The 19,948-nt window shown below is 43.2% G+C and overlaps 1 long non-coding RNA gene across 1 annotated transcript in view; it reads right to left on the reverse strand.

Annotated features, from left to right (window-relative positions):
* LOC138297292 (uncharacterized) overlaps positions 1 to 8,412 on the reverse strand; it is a 380,784-nt gene extending 372,372 nt beyond the window's left edge. The window contains exon 1 of the long non-coding RNA XR_011204000.1: positions 8,342 to 8,412. This is a non-coding gene — a long non-coding RNA (uncharacterized lncRNA). The remainder of the gene's footprint in view (positions 1 to 8,341) is intronic.
* Positions 8,413 to 19,948: the final 11,536 nt, after the last annotated feature.

Below are 19,948 nucleotides of genomic sequence, written 5' to 3' on the forward strand. Positions count from 1 at the left end.
CTGGGAAGACTCAAGTTGGGCTTTGTCTCTGGAGGGTCCATGGAACATGCTAGCACTGTTGGCTCACTTCAACTCATTCTAGGGGCCACAGGTGCAGTGGTGCTTTCTGGTGTCAGGTTTTGGTGGTGTGGAGTCCTCGCAGTACATTTGGGGTGCCTGCAGTATGCAGGGAAGCAGCTCCGCTACTCCACTGGAGTTCCTGGGTCTTGGTTGAGGCTGACAGTGCTCCCAGGCTTTTGGAGGCTCAGCCATTGCAGGACAAGTTGTCTTTGGCACAATAATCAAGGACAGCAGGCAGGCCAGGAGGACTGCAGCCAAATCAGCTGCTGGTTTTCTGTCCTTGCTTTTGCAACTCTCCAGGGTCTGTCTTCTTTCAGGTCAGCGGGACCTGCTTTTCTAGTGCCAGGGACTCCCCTAAATACTGGATTTAGAGGTATTAGGAGATTGCAGGTTAGTAGCCAATGGGCCACTCACACCTGAGGTCACTTTACCCCCTATATGACCACTTCCTGCAGGAAATGGACACAACCTTGTCTCACAGTTCCTAATTCTACCATCTCCAAGATGGCCGACTTTCAGATTTCATGTCCACATCAGGTAGCTCATCTTGGGGGTGGAACTGGTCTGAAGATGGACATGCCTCTCTGACTACTAGTTTTCCTGTCTGTCCAGGTGCCAAATGGACCCTGGGTCGGGGGTCAGCATACTCTCACCTCTGAGGGAAGCCAGATTTGCAGAACAAAGGCAGCGGCCTCTTTGAAGCTCCCTGCCTTGGAAAGCTGATTTGCAAGTCATCCTGGTGGCAAGCAGGTTAAGACCAGTCAGCCAGCACATTAGCAGTTGGCAGGTTTTTCCGAGGGCACCTCTACGGTGTCCTCTGGGTGCATATATTAATGAATCCATCACTGAAATCAGCGTGGGTTTATTAATATGGGATGTTTGATATCAAATATCCCTGGTTTCAGTGAAGCCATCATGTAGCTGGGGAACTCGTTTTGACCAGTGTCCAGCACATGTACCTAAAATGGCTTCCCTGAGTATTTATTATGTCTAAGAGTCAACAAAGACACAGCAGGGGCATATCTGCTTTCCACACATGTAACATAATGCACCCAGCCTTAGAGCAGAAAGGCCTGTTGTAGGGGTGGCTTATGCATACTGCATGCAGTGTTAGTGTGCATGGCACACAGGCTGTATGCCATGCTGCGTTTTCACTGTTAACTGCAAAAAGACATGCAGCCTGCAGTGGCAGTCTGCAGGGGCTAGATGACGGGTCCCATAGGGTGGTACAATATATGCTGCAGCCCTTACAGACCCTCTTTGGTACCCATGCCTAGGTATCTGGGGTACAATTTACTAGGGACTTACAGGGGTATCAAAGGTATTGCCAATTGGGGGAATAATTGTGCAGTTTAGCAAAAGAGATCTGTCACTGGGGACCTAGATAGCAGGAACCCAGTGCACTTTCTCTCACAATTGCATCAAATACCAGGCAATGAGTGGGGGCGACATATCAAAAAGGGCACTTTCCTATAATTACATTTAGCCACTTGTTTTAAGTCACTTGTCTTCTCATCAGAAAAAAACTGCATGCATTTTCACTTTATTGCACATATGTTTTATGTAACCTAGTCCTGTTAAACCACGTGTTGCAATACAAAGATATCAGTAGTGACTACAAAAACAGAACCTTTAAGATTTAGACTATCAATTAGGGTATACAGTAGATGTTATGTTGTTCAGGGTAATCGCCTTTGCCCTGCTTTTCCTCCGAGTTCTTAATTCTCATGTCCTCTATATTATTTGTATCTCATGGGGCAATATCATCAATACAATGGAGGAAGACTGCCAAATGGTCAAGACTAATTGTATATAATGGTCAGATACATTCTGCCTTCTTCCCAAATTGGTTCAACCAGTGAGTTGTCCTGATGCCCTTATTTGCCATCATCCCAAAATATGGAATTTATTCATTCGTGGCATATTTAAAAAAGGAATGTATGGATAAGATCCTGTACTCCTTTCACCAATCTTAAGAGTAAGTCGATAAAAGTATTTGCATAACAGAATAAAGGAAAGCTAGCTATGCAAATACATCAATGTATTTTCTGTTAACAGTAAAAAAAAAACAGCATTTTTAATGCTTTAATCAAATGTCTTGATTCAATTAGGTGTTGTGTTTCTGGTGGCAGATGGGATGTCCTTGCTTTAAGGAGTGGTCTACAAAAGGGCAAGGTGGACTTGTGTCCCAAGATCTCAAGTTGTGCCCCTGTTTCCAAAGCTCTTTGAAGTCTGAATACATTGTCCAGGATCCTCACTCAGGCTGCTCAGGAGGACGATGTCCATCATACTCAGTGGCCATGATATACTCAAGGCATTCGGCCATTCCATTTTGCTCAAGCACCTCACAGTCTGCTCATGAACCTGAATTTCATTGTCATTTTACTTTGTTATCTGAGTCCCTCATTAGATTTGTCCATGTTGCCTATGCTCGTTGACATGCACTTGTGTAATGATATTCCCACACTGTTGGTTCCCAAGCCCATCACAGTCTTTTGTCAGAGTAAAAGGGCACAAATGTGAATTCACTCTAAGCTTTGAAACAGCAACAAATGTAGGAAAGCATGCAAGGTTAGATGTACTTAAGAATGATAATGAAAATAAGCGTAAGATCCTCCTACAACATCATTGGTTAAGACACATGCCTTCTTTTTATTGAAAATGCAGAAAATATTGTATAAGAAATCTAAACGGTCATGTGTCTCAATTACATTGTCATATAGTAACTCATGAAAGTCAAACTTTGGTGAGTGGTGTATCCAGAGAGCCATAAGCCCTAATGCAACACAAAAGGATGATGGACAGAGTGCAGAAACTTTTCAAACACTCACCACCTAGTCACAGATCTAGGTTTAATCCACCATTCTTTTGCTCACCCAGCCGTCCCAGTTTGGACCCAGCCATAAGCAAATCAGTCGTACCCCTGCTCCCCATGGAAACAGTCAAGCCCGAACTGCCAGGCCAGGTCCTCCCTGGACCGGAAACAAGCATCCTGGGTCCAGTTTCAGGGTATCACCCCTCACCAGCCAGGCTAGCTTGAATCCAGTGGCCCAGTGAGCAAGGGGGCCAGGTCTGGGCATACCCTGGCCACTTAGGGTGACCTTAGCAACACAAAAGGATTATGTATGGAGTGCTGAAACTTTTCAAACACTCACTCCCAGTCACATATCTGGGTTTAATCCATCCTTCTTTCACTCACGATGCCACCCAAATTTGGACCCAGCCATTTGCAAATCAATGTTGACCCTGCTCCCCATGGGAACAGTCCAGCCTGAACTGTTAGGCCAGGTCCTCCATGGAATGGAAACAAGCATCCTAGAACCAGTTTCAGAGTATCACTCCTCATCAGCCAGGCTAGCTTGAATCCAGTGTTACAGTGAGCAAGAGATCTACATCAGGGCATACCATGGCCACTTAGGGTAACTTTAGCAACACAAAAGGATGATGGACGGAGTGATGAAACTTTTCAAACACTCACCACTAGTCACAGATCTAGGTTTAGCCCATCATTCTTTCGCTCACCAGGCCACCATTTCAGCACAAAGTGCCAACTGTGGATATGTGGTTGCACGGGACCAGGACAAAGTTACAGGTTCAGGTCGACTGTAATGAAGTGCTGTCTGGCTACATGGACCAAGTTAGGCCCATTGAACAAAGTACTGTATCCTCCTAGTTTGCCGACTGTTACTAGATCCCACATTGAGGATGTGTCATGCTGCAGAAGTGACAGTGAAGCAGCAAGGAGATGAGTTGCACTGCACCAGTTCTGCTTACAGGACCACAGCTGGGCTGGCAGAGCACCTTCAGGCCCATTTAGAAGGGTCCAGAACTGGGACGGCCACATTTGGTGGGACAGAACTCACAGTAAGTAGAGTCTAGGTACTGACTTCAAGATGGTCAGAGTCTTTTCTGTCCATTAAGCTATCATTAGGAGGCCAGCCAACTAGCCCTTGGAGTCACTCTGGTGGTCTTGGGATCTAGAATCAGGTCCAGACCTTCTGAGTCTTCCACAGGTACAGAGGTATACTGAAGAGTTGGGCCTGAGGGTCCATTATTGATACCTGATGCCAGCTTTGAAGTAGAAGAGGGTTCTGGACGTTTCAACCCCCAGGGGCGTTCAGCATTCCCTGCCTCCATGCCCTGGCCCTAGCTTGTCTGGGGTCCCAAAAGACTAGTGTCAAACCCTTTGTGAGTGTGCCCAGGAAGAACCTTTGTGATGTGCAAGTGTGGTAGGTGACAGCTTCTAACCCTCATCAATTCAGAGATGGCCCATCCTGACAATAGCTATTGCTCCTTGTCTTACTGTCTTGGTGTAATACACAAAGACCAACTGTCGGCTACACCTGGTCATATGGCCCAGGATAGAGGCAGAAGGCACCAAACGATTAGGACAAAAAATCCCAATTTTCTAAAAGTGCGATTTTCAGAACTGGGTTTTAAAATCTCACTTTACCACTAAAGTAGGATTTCAATTACAATTTCATAGACACCAACCTTTGTTATTCCTACTTGCTCCCAATTAAAAGTTATCACTTATTAAATGTAATGCATTAACCCAATGTTATCCTTTGGGAGGAGGCAGGCCTTGTGGTACTCGAAAATAAATGTAAGATTTTTCCACTAAAATACACTGCATCCTGCCCAATGGGCTGTTTAGGGCCTACCCTAGGGGTGACATATGTAGTAAAAATGAAGGTTAGGCCTGGCAAAAGGTTTATTTTGCCAGGTCTACATGACAGTTTATAACTGACACAAAGGCTGCAATGGCAGGTTTGGCCTGCTTAAAGGTCACTTTATGTGCAGTTGAATATTTAAAATAGCCCTCATTGCAGCCTTATAATGCTGTTAAAAGCATGTGAGCACACTGAGCTATCCCACTATTCCAAACTGTGACAGGCATGTTAAACTTGGATAGCGACAGCAGGCACCGTAACTTACTGAGCCACCTTACCATTTTAAAACTCGACTGTACTGATGCGAAGTGCTACACACCTCAGATGTGTCCAGCATATGTCAAGGAGGCCTGCATCAAGGCCAGGTTTTCCTGGTAACCACAAACACTGTAAAGCAGTTCTAATTAGATCAGTTGTCTGTATATTTTGTATGGATAACCTTGAAATCAGGCACAGAACTGGCAATACTGGATCTGGTATTACTGGAACAGATGCTGTATATCCCTTTGATAGATAAAAAGGGAAAGTCTCCACCCATTTTAATGGTGTGAGTTAATTGACCACAGCCAAAGCAGCTTTCCTGGCTTCATCCAATCATTCAAGAACCAGTAGCATGGGGGGGGGGCATGCAAGTGAAAGGTGGCATCAGTCAGTTGTTGTTGCCTTGTCTGGTTTTCCAGTATAGTGATCTGAAGTTGGCCCATTTTCACAATGATTAGTAGGGATTGATTTTTTTTATTATTTGCAATATGGTATTTGTACATTTGTTTTTCCCATGGAAAATGTGCCAGTACACATGCAAGTAATAGAAGGACCTGTGCTGTACTTGTTGAGGAGGAGATAATGGCTAGGAGAGCTGGACAGACCATGTTGGGCTATTTCAGTTTTCCTTTCCACCCTTTGGCACTAGTGTATCTCTTTAGACTCTTCCAAGATAAACTCTCTATTTGCTGTCTTTTGGACTTGCCGTTTTTGCTGGGTAATCCTTAAACATTTTGCCTTCACCCTCCTGTTTTCTGAACCAGTTTGTGTTGACTTTTAAGGATATACACACATTACCACTGCTAAGTAATGCTAGCATGCTTGTATTTTCTTCTTTCAACTTGGTGAAATTGGTTTACACCCAATTGACACATTTAGTTTACTTTTAAGTGTCTAATAAAGTGCTAATACATGCACAGGGCCTGTTATTTAAATGCTACAAGTGGGTGTGTAGCTCTAATTGTACCAGGAACACATCACAGTTATGTTTGTTATAATAGTTGTTTTTTTAAGCACTGTGATATAGCCTGTTGAGCATTGGGAAGAGCTAATTTTCAATGTTATGGTCAGCATTTCATGACGGATCAGATTTTATGTGACTTTTTAAATTAAAACACAACTGAATACATGTGATTGCCAACTTTAATACTTTGCCTTTTCTAAATTTAATTCTCCCTCAATGTCGAGCTAATCTCTTAGAGAAAAAGTGTTTTAAACACTTAAACTGTTGTGATATGATTGGTATTTCATAGGAGCAAACTAATGCCAAATGATCTAAATGAAAAGTGATGTATATTTCTAGCTGACGAGGCCTCGATTACCAGTGTCCTGGAGGATGCCGTGCTATTTATCACCCATTAAAAACCAACATTCCGGGGTTTGCAGTTTAACGAGTACCAAAATCCACAAATCCCTGAACTTACTGAGGCTTTTCCCCTACTAAATTTCAGCAGATTTGAACTGCCAATGTTTTCAGGGGAAAAGTGCAAAGGTGTGGTTTTTATCACACCCAGTAATTACCAAGTGCAGGTTGCACCACTTGTAATTGCAATGCCTGCGTGTGTGCAGGGATCATTAATTAACAAGGCGCAACTAATGAAGGCTTTAAAATGGGTTCTCCTTAGCTGTTTTTACATCATTCAATGGTGTAGCTAAATGACTTTCTTGATAGATTCGTTTTTTACGGTCGAGCCTGCGTCACATGCGCTTGCGCATGCGTTTCGCTAAGCGAGACGCTTTAGTAATTAAAAAGGGCTCGGAGCCCTGTCCACGTCACATCAGTGTCTGTCATTGGCTTCTGGGCTTGCCTGTCAGAATGTGCTTGATTTCATTAGTGGAAGGCATGCACATGTCATGCCTTTTCGGGTGGATAGCCCTCCTCGAGCGCATCAACCAAGTACAGAAAACATGCGAGGCTCACTGTTTTCTGTCCGGCTCGTGGACTACTTTTTCTCTATTTTCCCAGCGTGATCTTGCTCGGCAGAAGTCGAGCGCTTTACATAATATCGGCCCTGTTACACAGTTAATTGCACTTTTTCGGGTTACGTACATAAATGCACTTTTGCCGATAGGTTTCATTACCAGTGAAAAGTCGGGTTAGGAGTTTACAACACTATCAGCTCTAACACGAGCAAACACGAGACCCGTTGCATTGCAAATGCTTGTTTAGATTGCCTTTAGTCTCGTAAGAGGAGATTTCAGTCTGATTTCTCTTGAAGACTGAGCTCAGATTCCCAGAACAACAAAAGCATCAACCATCTGTATAACACAAGCAACAGAAATGCCTCGTTCCGCTTAAATAACCTAAAATGACTGTCCAACCCATTGTTACTCATTTTATCACAATGGAAAAATATGAAAAGCAGTGTTATTCCAGTCCAGGTTCAAACCTGTGTAGTGTCGGGCTCATACACAAAGCTTTACACGAGGTGCTCATCCCACTGAGATACCTAGATAGTTCTAGATTAAACCCCCAAAAGAAGCCGGCTAATTTGTACCTGGAATAATTACTGTTTTTACATAAAAAACATATCACAACCTATGTTCAACTAAAAGTGAAACAGAAGATAAAGAAATAGATTTTAAATAAAACATTAAAGGAGTGGGGGTTGATAAGATTGTTACATGGGTTAGTCTGCCTGTGCGACTAGAACACCTACCAGTTACCCATACTTGTGCTGACCAGCCACCAGCAGACTCCACATTCACATATGCCGGTAGATTGCTTTGCTCAATTAGCATTAGTCCTCTGCGCTTGCAGCAGTTGAGCTGCTTTGTAATGGAATGACTGACGGTGTAGTCATCCAATTATAAAGCATCCTGTGTAATGACAAGAAGGTGCCTGACCGCTGTAGAATACAGACCCTCTAGAATTAGTGCTTCACTCTGCTGTCTGCTTGAGACCACTTCATTGCTCTACTTTACATCGTTCCTCCCCACTCCCTCCTCACAGCAGTAAAAACAGAGACCACAGGCAGGCGCTAAAAATAAAATAAAAGGAAAGCAAAGAAGGAATAGAATAAGAAGTTTAAACATGTAGCTTTTTAAAGTAACTGCTGGGTGCAGGGCAGGCTGGGGCCACTACACTGAATTTGGCTGGAGACTTTCTGAATGTTGCTAGTAAGAGGAGGTGGCAATTGCCCTCAACATCTAAAGACTCTAAAAAGAGAAAAGTAGCTTGATAGGGTGAAAAAGATCTCCTCGACTGAGGACTCTCTCTATGGTAAAGTATAGAGAAAGGCAAAAATGTTTATTTAACTCTAAATAAATAGTAAGAATATTTATATGATGTTTGAGGGATTTGAGATCATGGCAGGCTGCCTAGCGGCAGCTTGCTGACCACGTACCTGGGCCCCCTCGGCTGGCGACATGACAGACAGACACCTTCAGGGCTGCTGCTGCTGGGCTGATGTGTGGACAGCTTGCCGGGGATTAGAGAGCCTCAGGTGGAGTTCTGGCAGCTCTAGCAGGCCGTAAGCTGGATACGTGCCACCCTGGAGCTCTGCATGAGTCGGAGGGCAGCGTAGCGTGTTCCCCTCTGGAGGAGCGCAGGAAGAGCCAGCACAAGTCGTATGACGACCGGGACGACAATCAAGACGGCATTTAGCAGTACCACAGCAGTGACTAAGGCAGATGGAGAGGTTGAAGAGACTTCAGTGAGTATGGAAGGTGTGGTAAGGAAGCAGACAGTAAGAGAATCTACCCGGACTCTGGGAAAAGAACAAAGGGGCCGACAGAAGAAAGTGAGTGGACACAACAAATCCAATATAGCAGGAAATACAGGTAGGATAGGTGAAGGGGAGAGGTGGAAGAAGCAAAACAGGCTGTCGGGGCCCCGGGGGGAGAGGAGGTGTTGAATACAACAAGAATAAATAAAATAAAGCATAAATCCAGCATTGTTAACTTTAAAGTCACTCCCTCACTGCGGGCGTACTTCAAAGCCTTGCCACTAGTTCTGTGTAACAGCACCACCAGTCTAATGGAGCAAGATTTGAATGAAAGATCTACTCCCTTGCAAGCCTTAGAAGGTGAAGAAGGGGGGGTTATCCCCCATTCTCTGACCAGGCTGCCCCTTGAAGAAAATAGCTTTACAACCCCATGCAGGGGTAGTGGAGATATGGCAAATGCTCCTAAGGGACCAATTCTTAAGACCTCAGATTTATCGGGGCCTCCGGGGCCTTTGGGCTCCTGCTCTCTTTAGATCTGATGGATAATCAGGCTCAGACCACCCCAATTGTAACTACTACTTTGGAGGCTATGTTCTTAGCACTCTCAGACAATATTAAAAAATACTTTGCGGTCTCAGAAGCAAATCAAGGAGAAATAAGGGTAGCTTGTGAATCTTTGGAAAAGAAATTCCCTCACCTGGCAAATTAGAACTCAAGCTCTTGAGGAATCTGTTGACATTATAAAGGAGGAGTTGAAGAGGAACAAATAAGAAATTCAACCGTTAAAAGAGAATGAGCGGGAATTGCAGGAGAAACTAGAACAGTTGGAAAACAATTCCAGAAGGAACAACCTGAGAGTCCTGAATGTACCAGAAGGAGTGGAGGGGGACGATCTAAAAACGTATGTACCCTCTCTTATTAAAAAGGCAATTTCACTGGAAAGTAAGGAGGAGATTGAGAGCAATATCCAGAGGATCTATAAAGACCCCTTCAGAAGGAATCCTAATAATAAAAAGCCACGAAAAATGTTGCTGAATTTCCAAACTTTTCTTTTGAAAGAAAATATATTGACAAACGCTTTAAGAATAAAGGGGGTCATTCCGACCCTGGCGGTCATGGACCGCCAGGGCCGGGGACCGCGGATGCACCGCCAACAGGCTGGCGGTGCATCCAGGCCTATTCTGACCGCGGCGGTAAAGCCGCGGTCAGAAAAGGGAAACCGGCGGTTTCCCGCCGGTTTTCCCCTGGCCTGAGGAATCCTACATGGCGGCGCTGCAGGCAGCGCCGCCATGGGGATTCCGACCCCCTTACCGCCAGCCTGGTTCTGGCGGTTTTGACCGCCGGAACCTGTTTGGCGGTAACGGGTGTCGTGGGGCCCCCTAACAGGGCCCCACCAAGGATTTTCAGTGCCTGCATAGCAGACACTGAAAATCGCGACGGGTGCAACTGCACCCGTCGCACCCTTTCCACTCAGCCGGCTCCATTCGGAGCCGGCATCCTCGTGGAAGGGGGTTTCCCGCTGGGCTGGCGGGCGGCCTTCTGGCGGTCGCCCGCCAGCCCAGTGGGAAACTCAGAATTACCGCGGCGGTCTTTTGACCGCGCAGCGGTATTCTGACGGCGGTACTTTGGCGGGCGGCCTCCGCCGCCCGCCAAAGTCAGAATGAGGCCCAAAATCTCTAAAAGGGGAGGACTTCTCATTTGAAATCAGATCGGATTTGTCCAGGGCAACATTGAATAAACAATGGGAGTTTGGAAAACGATTAGAGAAATTCAAAAGTTTAGGTGCTGTGGTCCAACTTAATTTTCCAGCATACCTTAGTGTAATGCACAACAATAAAATGCACAATATTAGGACCATACTGCAGCAGACGAATTGTAAGCAGCCATAAGGAAGGGGGATGTTGCGGAATAGAAAGCTTTTTTTTTATATAGATGTTGGGGGGCCCACAGGGGCTCTAACATTGGGCCAGTTGGTCCGTTAATGGAAAGGGAGGTTGTCCAAGGGGGGGGAGGGTACGAAGTAGGGCACAGAGGAGGGAAGCAGGAGGACACATGGTGGAGAGCATGTGTGAAAAAAAAATAATAATAACCTCATACACCTCAGCTAATCAGTTTTTAACTGGATAAGGTCAGTGGAAGCCAGGAATACAGTAGTGGATTAATACAAATTAGGTCTTGGAATATTAATGGCCCACAGGTTAAAAGGAGGGCTCGCAAAGTCTTGCAGTTTCTAAGGGACTCACCAGCTTACATATTGATCTTACAAGAAATGCATTTAACCAAGAAGGAAAGCACGACCCTGTTTAAAATCCAGAAATGGGTACAATGTTTTGTCACTACCAAGCATAATTTTAGTACCAAAGGTGTTGCGATTTTAGTTAAACAGCAGGTCAATGCAACCTTGTTGGAGGTGGTGTCTGATAGATTAGTCAGATGGATTATAGCCAGGTTACAACTGGGTGGTAGGAGATTCATATCAGTAGGGTTCTATGGCCCAAATTGTGATGACATAGAGCCCCTTAGGATGGTTTTCTCCCATCTATTAGAGTTTCCTGATCCGATCATAATGGCTGGGGACTTCAATGTGGTTTTAGATAATCAATTAGACAGATCAGTAAAATGTAGATCAATAGGTACTCTGAAGTCCCAACAATATCTTAATGGGGTGATGAAAGAGGTTGGGTTGTGCAATCTGTGGAGGTAGAGAGTGGGGGGAGCAGGGATTCTCGTTACGCAATAAAAAGTACGGCCATGCCTCTCAGATTGATTGTTTTTTAGTAGACCAAGTACTGTGTGGTTTGGTGGAAGACATTGCGTATTCAGCTGCTCATCTATCGAACCTTGCAGCAGTAATGTTGAAAGTTAGTCTCCCTCAGGAATTAGGTGGGAAGACGTGGACTTTTGATCAGGCCTTGTTACTGGATGAGGAGGTTATCTGTCAACTTTGAAAGGAGACAGTGGATTGTTTAGGGTCAATCTAGGGTCCGCCTCTACAATTATAGTTTGGGATACTTTTAAGGCTGTGATAAGGGAGAAGATTGTGAGCCTCACTAGTAATTGAAATAAGCACTACAGGAATTAATTAAACCACATAGAGCAGGAAATATTGCTATGGAATAGTCAGAATACTAATTGCTATGGAATAGTCAGAATACTGAGGCGGGAGATAAGCAGGGTTTGGATAATAGGATAAATCAGCTGAGGCAGCAGATGGAACTTGTGTTGCAGACCAGGATTGCAAAAAGATGGGAAGCAAGCAGGCTTTCTCATTTCGAGTATGGAGAAGATGCAGGGAAACTGCTAGCTTGGAAGATTAATAGGGAGCAAGTGGGGAACTGCGTAAAAGAAATTGTGGACGATCAGTTGGGGTTAGGCTTACCACCCCAAAGGATATAGAAGATGTGTTCCAAAAGTTATTTTCTAAACTTTACACAAAGGAGGTGGAGGTGGGGGAGGATACAGTTCAGGATTGGGGTATAGATACTCTTCCCTGTCTTACACAGGAAAAGCAAACCCTTTTGAATAAAGAGATAAGAGTAGGTTTGAAAGAAAGTAAGAGAGGGAAAGTAGCGGGACCGGATGTCACTCCTGTTGAACTCTATAAAACCTTGGGGCAGTCTATTGTTCCGGTAATGTCACAATTATTTTCAGAGACATTTGAGGAAGGAGTACCATTACCAGCTTCTTGGCCTGAGGCAATTATCTCACTTATCTTGACGCCAGGAAAAAACCCAGTCCGATGCGAGTCCATAGACCAATATCTCTGCTAAATAGCAATTATAAATTATTCACTAAAATACTAGCTGATAGGTTAAGCAGAGTGTTAAGCAACCTGATACACTCAGACCAAAAAGGCTTTATTAGAAATAGATTTTTACATGAACAAACATGGAGTCAGAAGGGCGACACTGGCAGATTAACAAATCAATGAGTAATCTAGGGCTAATTATTGTGCAGGAAGTTGAACAAATAGCTGAGGTCAATTTAAAAAAAGCTTTAGTAGAGTGTAGTGCAGTGTAGTAAGTTAATGCGAGGGTGGGTACATCTCCCTCCTACAATTGTTGAAGGAGCTAACCTAGTCACAATGGTAATCCTACCTAAAATGAATTTTCTATATAATTCCATTCCTCTACAAATGGATAAAAAACTTCTGGATAAACTTCAACAGAACATAAATTCCTTCATATGGGCTCAGAAATGCACCAGGATTTCATGGAAGAAGTTGTGCAGAAGAAGAGAAAAGGGAGGCCTTTCACTCCCTGACATACAATATTATGCATGGGCATTCCATCTCAAAAACACTAGGATGTTATTCTCCTCCCCAGACTCATCAGCGTTTTTTGATATGTTCAAAGCTATGGTAGGCACTGTGAAAGGTGCAGCAAAATACTTTTTATATAAATTTCACAACCCCAAATTCTTCACAAAGGGGAAATTAAAAATACTACAAGATACAGCAAAGGCCTGGTACAAGTTGCGGCAAGCAGCGAAGATAGAGTACTATAGCCAAGGGTCTCTTGTTTGAGACTCCCTGGGTACCCCACGAATGTCTGGTGGATGTATTGGCTCTGACACTTAGGAAGGTGGGGGTCGAATATTGGGGGGACTTAGCTACGGGCGGGTCCCTACTGTCTTGGGAAGAACTAACGGTGTTAACAGGAGGAAACCTCTTTAGGCTGAAGTATGTCCAGGTGAGAAGTTGGGCACAGGGGATCAGGGCTAGCCTGGGGTCTGCAAACCAGCTAGAGGATAAGCTAATTAGAGATCACTTGTGCTCCAAGAAGGTATCAAGCTGGTATTGGGAAATTTTAGAGACACTAGATGGCGGCTTTAAGTTACCAGACGAACTCTGGGGAGAAAGTATGTCTTTGGAACAGTTACGAGACAGACAGCAAGTATCAATGTGCATGCTGTAGGGGAAGGGGGAAGTAGTTAAATGTGGAAAATGTGGCTTGCAAGGCATGTCAGATATCCATATGTTCATGGAATGCTCAGCAGTGTACTGTTTTTGGGAAAGAGTCTGTACAAAGATCTCAAGTATTTTGAAACAAGAAATTTCGGCAAGCCTTCTTTTAGTAATTTTTGGATTGCTGGAAGAACGGAAAGGAAGGAGTAGAGAGGTGAAGACAGTGGTGTTCTACGCGATACTTCTGGCCAGAAGCGAAATCTGCCGGAAATGGGTATCTGAGTCTCCTCCCTCATATGTAGATTGGCTTAATGCTCTCTTCTGAACATCAAAAATGGATATGGTGGTGGGAACTTCTAGAAAAAAAGAAAGAAAAAATATGGTCACTGTTAATGGAATGGAGGGGAAATCAAGGGTAATACATTAATTGGGCAGTAACTACGCTTGTGTCCAATGATTAGACACCACGCCCCTCTCCTCTTCTGGTGGCAGGCTTCTGTACCAAGGTTTAAGTGAGAGAGATTCTGCCTCCCTGGCATTGGTCATCTCCAAGTAGGAGAGGGTGTAATCAGATGGTATGGAGTTGGTTTGGAGCCTGAGGTGTATGAGGATAAAAAATATATATATGTTAAATAATAGTGTAAATTAATTGTACATATTTAGTTCAAATATAGAGCAAAAGTATTAAATGAATTATCACTATTAAATTTAGTTTTAATTAAATCTTCAAATACTTAAATATTTTAAGTTGAATTTAATTTAATTTAATTTAATTTGATAACTTTTCTGAAGTTGAAGTTAAAAAATAAATTCCTGCCTAAATCTAAAATCTTATATTTTTATTATGTATTAATAAATATTAAAAGTGGTGTATAGAATTAATTAAAAGTAATTTATTTATATTTTATTAAAATATAATTGTTCAATCATTTTTTAATTCAAAGAGGTTTGTTAAAAGGTTTAATTACATAATAAATATGTTTAAGTTGCATATATTCTTACATTAAGGAATTTAATTTATACTTTTAACTATTTAAAATGATTTTATTTAATTTAACATTATTTCCCATTGGAGGGTGTTGAAGTACCAGTGATTGGCTATATGTGTTTTTGGATTTACTTGAGCTTTAAGCTAGACTAATTTTCCACCATTTTAAGGCCCTTTCTGGCTCTAGTAACATTAAAAGTAACATTTGAGAATAGCAATGGTCTTACTTTTTTGTGGGTGGGTGCCTGTCCTCCTATGCCCCTCACTAATGCTCCTTAAACTCCTTATTAATACCCTCTAATCCCCTCCCCTTTAATGGTATTTCTCATTTTCCAGTCACTCTGCCCCTCCCACGTATTGTACTAAAACGTATACTTACAGGTGCAGAGACTACACACACAGTGTGGCAGGGATCTCCTCAGAGGAAAAGGTTGGAGTGGCAGAGGAATAACCTCTGTACATAAGTTTGTGAAAAGCACTTTGCAGTATGTTTGTAGTATTATTGTAGTACTACAAAACGTAGTAAAAAATATAGTTTGTTAATTGACGACACTATGCGGAAGCAAATGATTGTGAGTATGTTTTAGTGTGAGTGTGTGTGTGTGTGTGTGAGAGAGAGAGAGAGAGAGAAATAACAGCAACATTTAGAGACAAGCATGCTCCATTTTGTGGTGTACCATTCCCACAAACTCAATCTAGTTTATGAAAATAATATCATAATGAAGGAAGAATTATGTGTGATAACGGAAGCTTACAAGAGTCGATGCAATTATTTAAAAAGAGCGAGTCAAATGATCACACATCATAAAAAGCATTAAAATCTGCGATATATTAAGGGAACTAAGACTTCCAGCTTATCAATTACAGTGGGCCTTATTGTTTTCTGAATTTGATTTTATGATTACTCATATGGCATGTAAAGAATTGTAAGGCTGAAGGTTTGCTGTGACATCGAGAATTGACGCTAGCAATTTCTGCATCACCCCTATTCAACCACCTCATAAGATGTAAAGAACTGTAAGGCTGATGCTTTGCTGTGACATCGAGAATTGACACTAGCAATTTCTGCATCTCCCCTATTCTACCACCTCATAAGATGATAAGACTTACATCTCCCCAAGGCTTATGACAACCTATTCAAGCATGTAGGACAGCTGCCCAGCTAGACCAGTGAGTAACAAAAGGATCAGACAGACAAGTTAAAAGTGGATTACTACAAAAGGAAGAACATTATACCTACAAAGTTTGGTTTATTGACTAAAATTATAGCAGTCATTATTATTTATTAATTTGAATTTGTGATTACTCATGTGGCAGGTAAAGAGAATTGTAAGGCTCATGCTTTGCTATGACATCATGAATTGACACTAGCAATTCCTGGATCTTGACAAAATGATATTCTTATAAGGATTTTTTGGTGATCACACTTGGGTGTTAACGAAAGACATATTGCTACATATAAAGTATGAAAAATAAACAGTCTCCTTATCATTGCAATACTCTAAGTTTAGATTTCCTTGTAGAGTTACCAGTTGGCAAAGCTCACACTGTGATTACCATGTTAACTGATTGACCAAATAAGACAATTTTATACCCTTAAAAAAGACATTGAAATGAAGGAGTCTCACAAAGTTTCTGCTTCAAAATGTAGTGAAGCACCACAGTGTAGTTTCAATTTAGAGCAAGAATATGGAAATCAATATGAAATTATTATCGTTTAAATATCTGTCTTTCATCCAATAAGAATATAAGATGATGGTCAGACAGAATGCTTCGACTTCACAGAGCTTACTAAGGTGGTTCACATGAGAGTTGGATTGATTTACTGTAGGAAGTGGAGTTTGCATACAATAATACCAAAGACACTTTTAAACAGGAACCTCATTTCTTTTGTACCAGGGATCACAACACCAAAAAGCTTCTTTTATCACATGAAACATGGAGTGACCCATATAAGTGTCTTCAACATTGGACATCCCTGATGGAAAAGGATAGGAGAGGGGACATGGTGGGTTGCGTCGAGGCCGCAGCTCGCTAGACGCACTTCCCGCCGTTCCTGGGGGCGTGGCATGAACACACAGCGATCGGCTGGATGTGCTGCCCGGCCGTCCGAGACGCGGAATCCCGGCCGCTGTTGAGACCGGGGGAGGCATCCGGCGAGAGACTCCGGCACTGGGGGCGTGCCGCGCTGGAGCTCTGCCGGGTGCGAAGGGGTTCGGCGAGGATTCCCCTGCGGGGGAATCCAGGCAAAGCCAGCATCGGAAAGGCTCCTGAGAAGGTTTCTCAGGAGCCTGATAGCGTTACAACGCGCTTCTCTACAAATCCAAACCCGAAATTTTCAAGTAAGGTGGTGGGTGTTGCGGGGGCCAGGGGCGCTTACAGACAAGGAGATAAGAGTTCTCCCCCACCCCAGACCTCTGTTAACGCCTTACAGGTAGGGGGTTTGGGGCTGAAGGGGGAGAAAAAGGACATTGATGTCGGTGGAAGACAGGGGAAACTTAAAAGCAAAACGGACCAGGCGAATCATTTATTTAAGAAAAAGAAAGAAGTGAGGGGAGATTAAAAAATAAGCACGGACTTGCGTCCTCATTAAGGGCTTATTTTAAGGTCAGGCCGGAGGATATTGTGTTGATACCGGGACAAGGAAAAATGGATAGCCACACGATTAAGTACTCTAGGAACTGCGCAGACCCTGGCGAGGGGGCTGAAAGTTACCCTCCCCCCTTGATTGATATTTCGGCTCACTAGAAGAATACACAAGTCAATTTCGATTCTTCTCTGAGCCAAGGTGGTAATTCATCTATTTTGCGACAGGAGGAAGGAGTCGTACCAGAAGCGGTTACTAGCCCTCCCCTTGCTCAGGTTTTGGCCCCTGACCCCAGGCACAATCCTTCCATGGAGGAAGTAATTCTCTCCATCTCAGAGGATATAAAAAAGGGCTTTGCAAGCTCGGAGAGTAATCAAGGAGAGATTAGAGAGGCCTGTGAGGTTTTGGAAAGAAAATGTGATAGTTTAATTGAGAGGATCCAGACATTGGAGGAGACGGTAGGGGGGATGAAGGAGGAGTTGAAACACCAGAAGGATGAGATTCGAGATCTAAACGAAAAAGAACAAGGCTTACAAGTCAGAATTGAGCAGTTGGAGAACTATTCGCGTCGGAACAACATAAAGCTGTTAAAGATCCCGGAAGGGGCAGAAGGGATAAACTTGAAGTCCTATGTGGTTTCCCTTATTAAAGCTGTATGTGAACTGGAAGAGAGTGGGGAAGAGATTGAAAAAGACATTCAGAGAATACACCGTGATCCCATTACGGGCGTGCCAACAGCACTAGACCAAGGAAAATCTTGGTTAATTTTTTAACCTATCATCTAAAAGAAAAAATCTTGAATAGCGCATTGAAACAGAAATCATTAAGAGTTGAAAATATGTCATTTGAGATTAGATCCGATTTATCAAAGATTACAATGGATAGGCAGTGGGAGTTGGGGAAAAGGTTATATGAATTTAAAAAGCTAGGAATCACGGCCCAGTTGAAGTTTCCGGCATTTTTGCGGATAATGTACAAAAATAAAATGTATAACATAAGGGAAACAGGTTGGGCGGATGAGTTGTTAGATCTTATTAAAAAGGAACAGACCGATCATGTAGAATAATTTTTCTTGAAATCTTACGCTCCCAGGTAGGCGGGGTGCTCTAAAATCAAGCCCATGGTGGCTGATATAGTGGGGGGGTCCCCCATGGGAGGGTTTAGGGAGGGGGTGGTATTAGGCGGGGGGTCTTTGTTTCTTTTTTAGAGTTTTGTGTTTTTGAGTTTTGTATTGAAATAGTTCCTCATTCACCAGGGCAGTGGGACGACGGGTTAATTTGGAATGGTTAGATTGGGTAAAGGGCAGGGGGAGGGGAATCTCACGATTAAGCTACTTTCTTGGAATGTCAATGGTTTAAGGACCAACTCAAGGCGGAATAAAATTCTCCAATACTTAAAAGATTCACCGGCGCAAATTTTAATTCTGCAGGAGACTCATTTGGCTGCAGATGAGTGTAAGGAGTTGTTTAAGGCCCAAAAATGGGTGCAAGTGTGTCTTTGTACTACTCATAATTTTCACACAAGGGGAGTAGCCATTTTGGTCAAACAAGGCTTGCAAGATAGACTAGAAATTCTCGAATTTAGAGCGGATCAAATCGGTCGTTGGGTCACAGTAAAAATTCAGGTTGATGAGGTCACTTTGATATTGGTTGGATTCTATGGCCCGAACACGGATGATATTGAACCTCTCAAAAAGGTTTTTTCCCAGCTTATTGAATTTTCAGATCCAATTATTATGACGGGTGACTTTAATGTGGTGCTGGATAATAGACTGGATAGAACGGACACTTGCAGATCCTTAGGTACGCCAAAATCACAATGTTATTTAAAGAGAATGATGAAAGATTACGGTTTGTGCGATATATGGCGAAAGAGGGAAGGGGGGGCCAGAGTTTTTTCCTTTTTTAATAAGAAATATAGCCACGCGTCACGTATCGATTATTTTTTAGTAGATGATAGGTTGTTGGAAAATGTTGATAGAATTGAATATTTGCCCCCACATCTATCAGACCATGCTGCGGTAGCATTGCATTTGACGCTCCCCCAGAGAAGAATGTTTAAGAGGTGGACATTGGAGCGTGCACTATTGCTAGATGAGGATGTCTTGGTGCAATTACGCAGAGAGACGGAAGGTTTTTTTAAGGTTAACATAGGCTCAGCATCTTTATCAACGGTTTGGGACTCCTTTAAGGCGGTAATACGAGGGGAAATTAAGAGTATTTCATGCTATAAACGTAAAGCGTTTAGTGAAGAAATAAATAGGCTAGAGCAGGAAATGCTAATAAAAAGTGAAATGCTGGTCGGCAAAGATGAAGGGACCCAGGAGGAGCTGGGAAGAGCAGAGCTGGCCGAGCTAAGAATACGATTGGCAAATATTTTACAGGCACGAACGGTTAAGAGATGGGAGGTTAGTAAACTTAAACACTTTGAATATGGGGAGAGTTCATGGAAATTGCTTGCTTGGAAAGCTAAATCAGATCAAGTTAGGGGCCATGTTAAGGAAATAGTGGCGGGAGATACTGGCACAAAACTATCCCTTAGGGAGGATATTGAACAAGGGTTTCAGGACTTTTTTATATCTCTGTATTCGGAGCACCTGGAGGTGCGAGAAGAATCAGTGGAGGACTGGCTAGCTCAGGACGTGTTACCGGAAATCTCGCAGCAGACACAGGAATTTCTTAATGGCCCTATTACGGTTGAGGAAGTGAGGGCGGCTCTAGCTGGGGGTAAAGAAGGGAAAGCCCCGGGCCCTGATGGCATTCCGGTGGAGCTGTATAAAGTATTAGGCTATAGCAAGGGGCACCA

Source organism: Pleurodeles waltl, chromosome 5 (assembly GCF_031143425.1).
Source record: "Pleurodeles waltl isolate 20211129_DDA chromosome 5, aPleWal1.hap1.20221129, whole genome shotgun sequence".
Classification (NCBI taxonomy): Eukaryota; Metazoa; Chordata; class Amphibia; order Caudata; family Salamandridae; genus Pleurodeles; species Pleurodeles waltl.